Here is a 7100-nt window from a genome sequence, read left to right as displayed (position 1 = left end):
AAGTAATGATGAAAGAAGTGGTGCTGTCATTCATACCTGGTCTCTCTGAAGAAACTCTGACTTCACTGCTGTATGGGTTGCAAGAGCTTGGTGTGGAAAACAAGGAAGACCTTGCTTTGGTTCAAGAAAAAGATATAGAGAAATACCTTCGACCTATTCAGTGTCGAAAGTTACTGAATGGCTTTAAAGGTAACTATATAACTATATAGATAACTATATAGATAACTTTCCCATTAAAAAGTTGAATAATCTAAAGTTGAATAAAATTTAATAGAATAAAAAATAAAGTTAAAAAATATAATGCATATAATGCATAAAATTAAGTAAAAAAAAAAAAAAAAACATTTTTGAAGAAAGGCAGCATTACATAAGTGTAAATATAGCATGAATATAGCATCTACTCGGTCAGTCAAGTGGGTTAGAAATCTGCCCAAATTAAACAATTTCTTACCCAAAGTTTTTTTTTATTATTATTATTATTAGCGATTATACAACAAATAACAATAAATACTAAAGTTAATTGTCATATTTAATCTTTATGAATAATAAATTAAACGAATCAAAACAAAGACCCTGTGTGTCAACAATTATTAGTGGACAAAGGAAATTTTAGTGGAGTTTTAGGGAATTGAGGATTTTGCTACTAAATTTCATTTAAAAAAAAAAAACATGAGCAAAAATAAGAAAATACATTTTTATTGTCAAAGACTACATCCAGATCGAATTCAGAGCGATAATCAAACACAGATGGAGTACTTTCTCTCTCCCTTCATGTAATAATCTGTTCTCTTATTTGTAGGACTCGCAATAGTTCAACTGGAACTGGTTCCTGTCACTCCAACCGTTGAACCCAGCTCCTAAAACACTCCTTCCAACTTCCCATGCACTCAAGACACCATTTCATCTCCATCCTTGCCGCTTGGCAGACCATGGCATGTAGCCTTCGAGGTCAACTGGGATAGGATGCCAGCAGCTATTCGAAAGGCACTGACAAATAAAACAAGACCATCACCAAGCGATAGAAAAGATATGGTTAGGGCAGTGGTTGATCAGATGTTGGATCATGACCCTAACCCAAACAGAACAATGTGTCACAACATTGCTCAAAGCATTGTAAGGAGCCATCTGAAATGTTTTGCTGACGTTGCAAAAAAATGGAGACATCCTTGGAGATGGTTGTTATTCTTTTCTGCAGCAAATAAAAACTAGGGTGGAATATAAAACCAGGAACAATACTCTAGTGAGACGACGCAGAGAGAGGGCGCAAAGTCAGGTACCAGATGAAGGCAGAGGCATGACAAGAGGCCCTGTAGATCAGTACGGCTGTGTAAGGTGGTGTCCTGTGGAAGTTCCATTTGGCGAAACTGAGGAATCATTAGATGGCATCAAAAGTCATCTCCTCAACATCTACTCAGAGGAAGGCATGAGTGGTGCTGAGAGAGCTGAACCTCTGATGGAGAAGACCTATATCATCCAGCGACGCTATCTTAATAGTGTACCTGCGCCAGCCATTGCAGTTGTAAAGGAGGAATGGCCTTTTCTCTTTTCACCAAGAGGTATTTTTTCCCTATTCCATCTTGTGAAGCTCATTGCATGGGTGGAGTATAGTCTCAATCATCCGAAATGTAAAATGCACATCTCTTTCAAAAACAATCCAAAGCTATAAAAATTCCTTTATTTTACATGGCAGTATGTATGTAACAGACTAACGGGCTGCGACAAACACAGGTCTTTCTTCAGGGTCATTGTCCACAATATCTTTATTTTGTTTTGTTACAATAATGAGTTAAAGGGGTCATATTACGTAAGATTCACTGTTATAAGTTGTTTGAACAGCAGAGTGAGATCAATGAGCCTATACTGGCAAAAATCCACTCGCTCGTTTTTGAGGCCATATTCCACCCATGCAACACACACAATGTACCTGAAGCCCCCAAAGAGCACCTGTATATAATTACAACAACGATTCAGCAGCACTTCTACTCCATTATATTCAGGTATATGTTCCCACTTTACGCTTCTGACCGATGTCTCCATTCTCGTGAAGTTTCGAGAGGCCCTGGAGAACAAAGTCAACACCATTCTGAAGTTCTGCCAAGAAGTCAACTGTCATCAAGGCGTGAAAGATGTTTTGGCTTGTTTTGAACCGGAGGCTTCAGACAAGCCTTCATGCATTCTTCTCCTTCTGATGGCGTACTTCAAAGAGGCCAAGGATGCTATTGTGCTTGATGTTGATGTAAGTATATTTTCGCTCTCACATTAACATAAGCAGTAGGTCTGTTGTTTTTTTGTAAATGGTAATATGACTGCATCTTTCTAGTTTTCTGACCACACAAAGCGCTTCACTCTCCACTTCACCATTCATACAGGTGCCAACTGCTCATCAGTCCAAAGAAACCAGTGACATGGTCATGATCACATTCTAAACTTTACCAAATGTGCACTGCCTAATCTAAGATAAATCAATGGGGGCCAAGGGAAGATTTGTTCGCAAATATAGCTACTATAGGTACAGATTATTAACTGTTGAATCTTATTCTACTCTTATTTTTGCAGCCTTGTGCCACAGCCACGGATGTAGAAGGGACTGTGATGCTACCCAGCACCCCTCGCTTGATTGTTCAAGGTAATGTTGATGTCTTCCTCATTTTGAATGTATTCTGTCAAGTCATCCACGGATTTGTTGTGAACAGTTTCATGTAGTAACTATTTTCTTTCAACCGATAGTTCCTACATGAAACTGCTTACAATAAGGTCTGGATTATTTTAAGTAAACCAGGCCATAATTTCTGGAAAGAGACATTGCTGTTGAGTTTTTCAAATGTGTTTTTTTGCACTTTGAGCACCACAAACAACGTTTCATATAGTCCCTTTATATACAAAAAAAATCTGTTAAAAAGATAACCTGATAGTGAGTAGTATGATGCTCATGTATTAATTTCATTTAAAGGATCTAAATGTAAACAAAAAGTTGTCTCTCTCCCTGAAGTCAACATAAACAATCTGCTATCACTCCCCAATTAAACAACTTGGTTGTTTACCAACAGACCAGATTAGACCAGAGACAAAGCTTAAAAAAAGTCAGAAACAATTAGAAAACAACTGTGTGCTTTATTGTGAAAAAGATATAAGAAATGAAATGTGTTTATCACATCATCTGTGAACGGGTAATAATTCTAGGAGGAAGAGTACAAGTAGAAACAGCCATAGGGAGATGGACAGGCAACAGGCTCTTACTCCATCCTCTGCAAACAGTGCATGTCAATTATGTAAATTGTTGTGTGCGAATGCTTTGCCTGGGTAAATCACACACCTCTATTTTGTTGAAGGTCTATTCCTGACTGTGTGATGGAAATGTTTTTCAGTTCAGTTTGTTTTTTTTTTTAAGTAATGTCACCTTGCTAAAACTGAGCTAACTTTAGTTTGACTCTGTACTGCAACAGCAGTGACCCACTAAAGGGGGTGACTGGGAACGGACAACTTTTTCATCCCACTTGAATTAAACTAACAGCTTTCTTCTTTGTCTTTTTGTTCATAGGTGCTTCTTGGGCATCAACCCAGCGACGGGTACAAAATCTAAGAGGCAGAGAGGTCACATGAACCAGCAAGTCTGCACTCTGATCAGAAAGCTCATTGACTTCGAATGGATGTCAATCTAATGTAAGCTATGTTCCAATTTCAGAACGGACTAACAAAACAGTGTATCTGTGTTAAAGGAACAAACTGACTTTTTGGGACTTTATCTTATTCACCGTATCGCCCAGAGTTAGATAAGTCCATACATACCCTTCTCATCTCCGTGCGTGCCGTAACTCTGTCTGACGCACCCACCGTTAGCCTAGCTTAGCACAAAAACTGGAGGTAAACGGCTCCAGCTAGCAATAGCATACTGCTCCCAATAAGTGACAAAATAACGCCAACATTTTCCTATTTACATGTTGTGATTTGTATAGTCACAGCGTGAACAAATAACAAGGTCACATGAGACACAGACATCTTCTAACCGTATACATACTGGAAACTATATTCTCAGAAGGTGAAGCACTGCTACTTGGGGAGTGATTTGCTCGCAGCACCTGAGAAGCCCCGTGTTGAGGAGCAGAGAGTTTGCTCAGAATTGGAGTAAATCACTCCGCAGAAGTAGCAGTGCTTCGCCTTCTGAGAATATAGTTCCTAGTATGTATACGGTTAGAAGATGTCTGTGTCTCATGTGACCTTGTTATTCGTACACATCACAACATGTAAATAGGAAAATGTTGGCGTTATTGTGTCACTTATTGGGAGCAGTGTGCTATTGCTAGGTGGAGCCGTTTACCTCCAGTTTTTGTGCTAAGCTAGTCTAGCGGCTTGTGCGTCAGACAGAGTTAAAGCACGCACGGAGATGAGAAGGGTATGTATGGACTTATCTAACCCTGGGGGATACGGTGAATAAGATAAAGTCCCAAAAAGTCGGCATGTTCCTTTAAGCTAGGTAGTTATGCAGTAAGAAGTTTACTGAAGCGATTAAAGGGTTAGTTCACCCAAAATTAAAAAATCTGTCATTAATTACACCCCCTCATGATGTTCCAAACACAAGAATTTTGTTCTACACAAATTAAGAACATTTTAAGAAATCCGAGAGCTTTCTGATCCCACCTATAGACTGCAATGTTATAACCATTTTCAAGTCCGAGAAAGGTAGTAAAACCATCGTTAAAATAGTCCATGTGACTACAGTGTTCAACCTCAATGTTATGATGCGACGAGAATACTTTTTGTGCACAATGCAATCACATGCATGATCGAGAACACATCACGTCAACAGCATCGGACACTGGCACAGAAAGGAAAAAATTGTTGAATATAGTCGATATTCTATTTTGTTTTGTTTTGTTTCTGTGCAGTAAAAGTATTCTCGTTGCTTCATAACATTAAGGCTTAACCACTGTAGACATATGGACTATTTTAACAATCTTTACTACCTTTCCGGGCCTTGAAAGTAAAATAATTGCTGTCCATGGAGGATACAAAAAGCTCTCTGATTTCTTAAAATATCTTAATTTCTATTCCAAAGATTTTTTGGGTGAACTATCCCTTCAATGTGTTCTATAGTGTCTTCTGATTCAATGTAGAGTTTAGACAGACTGCAAAATAAGTGTGTAAAATTCATTGTTTTTACGTTTATTTGAATTTAACATGCCTTGACGTCTAAAAACGTCAAATTTACAGTACTTTAGAATAGTTTTAAGTGTAAATTTACATTACTTGCTACTGTGTTGCATTACTATGCAATTTATCATACAATTTTTGCTTAAAGGGTTAGTTCACCCAAAAATGAAAAATCTGTCAGTAATTACTCACCCTCATGTTGTTCCAACCCCGAAAGACCTTCATTCATCTTCGGAACACAAATGAAGATATTTTTGATTAAATTTGAGAGTTGTCTAACTCCTCCATAGGCTCCCAAGGGACTGAAATTTGCTGGCCCAGAAAATGTATTGAAGACATCGTTAATATAGTCCCAGTGACTACAGTGGCTCAATCTTAAGTTTATCAAGCGACGAGAATACTTTTTGTGCGCAAAAAACAAAAACAAAAATAATGACTTTATTCCACTATTCATTTCCTTCTCTCTGGGCCTCGGGTGAATTCATGTAGTATAACAGTGTAGCGCTTCTGTGTTTTTTTTTTTTTACGCACAAAGTATTCTCGTCACTTGATAAACTTAAGATTAAGCCACTGTAGTCACTTGGACTATATTAAAGATGTCTTTAAAACATTTTTCTGGGCCAGCAAGTTTCAAACCCTAAGAAGCCTATGGAGGAGTTAGACAACTCTAAAAATATCTTCATTTTCTTCTTTCTCTCCCTCACTCTCTTCTCTTTCTACAGCAGCTTACTGCTAAATCACAGTATTGCGACGGCATAGTTACTGTGAAGTCAAAGTATACAGCTGTCATTTCACAATAATTTACTGTAAAAATGATAAATTTACAGTCAAATAATTAACAGTGTATTTATTTCCTGCCCGATATACGGTTATTAGGCCTACCTCGAGGGACCAGCTGTTAACAATCTGTTCATTTATGACATGGACCATTTTTTCTCTGACTGACTAAATAACAAAATTTTAGTCGACTAAGCCTCTTCTCGCAGACTAACATTCAGTGAACTATTAAGGGGGCAGCACTAGTCGAGTGTAAGTGATGGCTGTCACTAGACTTTATTTTGCATATTTCATAATTACATCAGAGCAAGTTAGACCACATGCAAAATTTTTATTTAACTATTTCATATGAAAAATGTTACTCAATCCTAGCGGTGCACCTTAACATTTACATATTAAATGAGACACAAGTTTACAAATGCTGTTTTTAAATCAGTGCACTAAAAGAACTTGAAGAAAAAAAGAAGCTGAAATTCTTTCAAAAAAGAAAGCTGCAGGAGGGCAACAGTGTAGAAAAATACCTGCCAACGACAAATGAATTGAGAAGATGCACAGGACAGTTCATAGAGTATTGAGAATAAAAACCAACCTGTTTGTTCCTCAGTATCTTCATGTTTGACTCTGAAATTTTCCTCAATCTTTATGTCTTCACTCTCCTCTTTAATAAACGCCATCTTTATAATAGAGTCACGTGGATCTCAGTTACTCTAACAGGAGTTTTTTTCTGTTTGGAAATGCCCCGTTTAAGATGAGAGTAATTAACAGAAATATAAAAAATAATAATAGCCTAATAAAAAAAAAATAATCTCTGTGTGCATCTCAATCAGCTCTAGTTCAGTAGTTAGTGCACTAGTAAGGGAGTCAGAGTGATAGTTAATGGACTTAAATGATCTGATTTAACAAACACTCAAACCTTTTAACTTACTATTCCATTTTGATTAACATTTAATGATTAGTATATTACATTTAATCGATTACACACTTTAAAAATTGCTATTGTATTTTAAGATTGTCATTACAACAACAAAAGCATTTGCAGTTGTTTGTCAAAGATGTCATTTCTCATGTTTGAGTTTGTTCTCGTTGTATTGACTCTGTTTTGAGCAGCAGGTCTCTCAGCGAGCGGTGATTCAAAACAGTGAATCATTTTGTGAATCAACCGACTCAATTGACTC

At 37.2% G+C, this 7100-nt stretch overlaps 1 protein-coding gene and 1 pseudogene across 1 annotated transcript in view; both read left to right on the top strand.

Annotated features, from left to right (window-relative positions):
- The window catches only part of LOC141334162 (uncharacterized), a 181307-nt gene that overhangs the window by 102493 nt on the left and 71714 nt on the right, over positions 1 to 7100 (top strand). The gene's annotated exons all lie outside the window — the stretch shown is intronic.
- LOC141334169 (uncharacterized) lies at positions 6 to 3659 on the top strand (annotated as a pseudogene).

The sequence above is a fragment of the Garra rufa genome, chromosome 4 (genome assembly GCF_049309525.1).
Source record: "Garra rufa chromosome 4, GarRuf1.0, whole genome shotgun sequence".
Classification (NCBI taxonomy): domain Eukaryota; kingdom Metazoa; phylum Chordata; class Actinopteri; order Cypriniformes; family Cyprinidae; genus Garra; species Garra rufa.
Note: the sequence above shows the minus strand (reverse complement) of the source record. Positions and strands in the feature narration are given on the sequence as shown.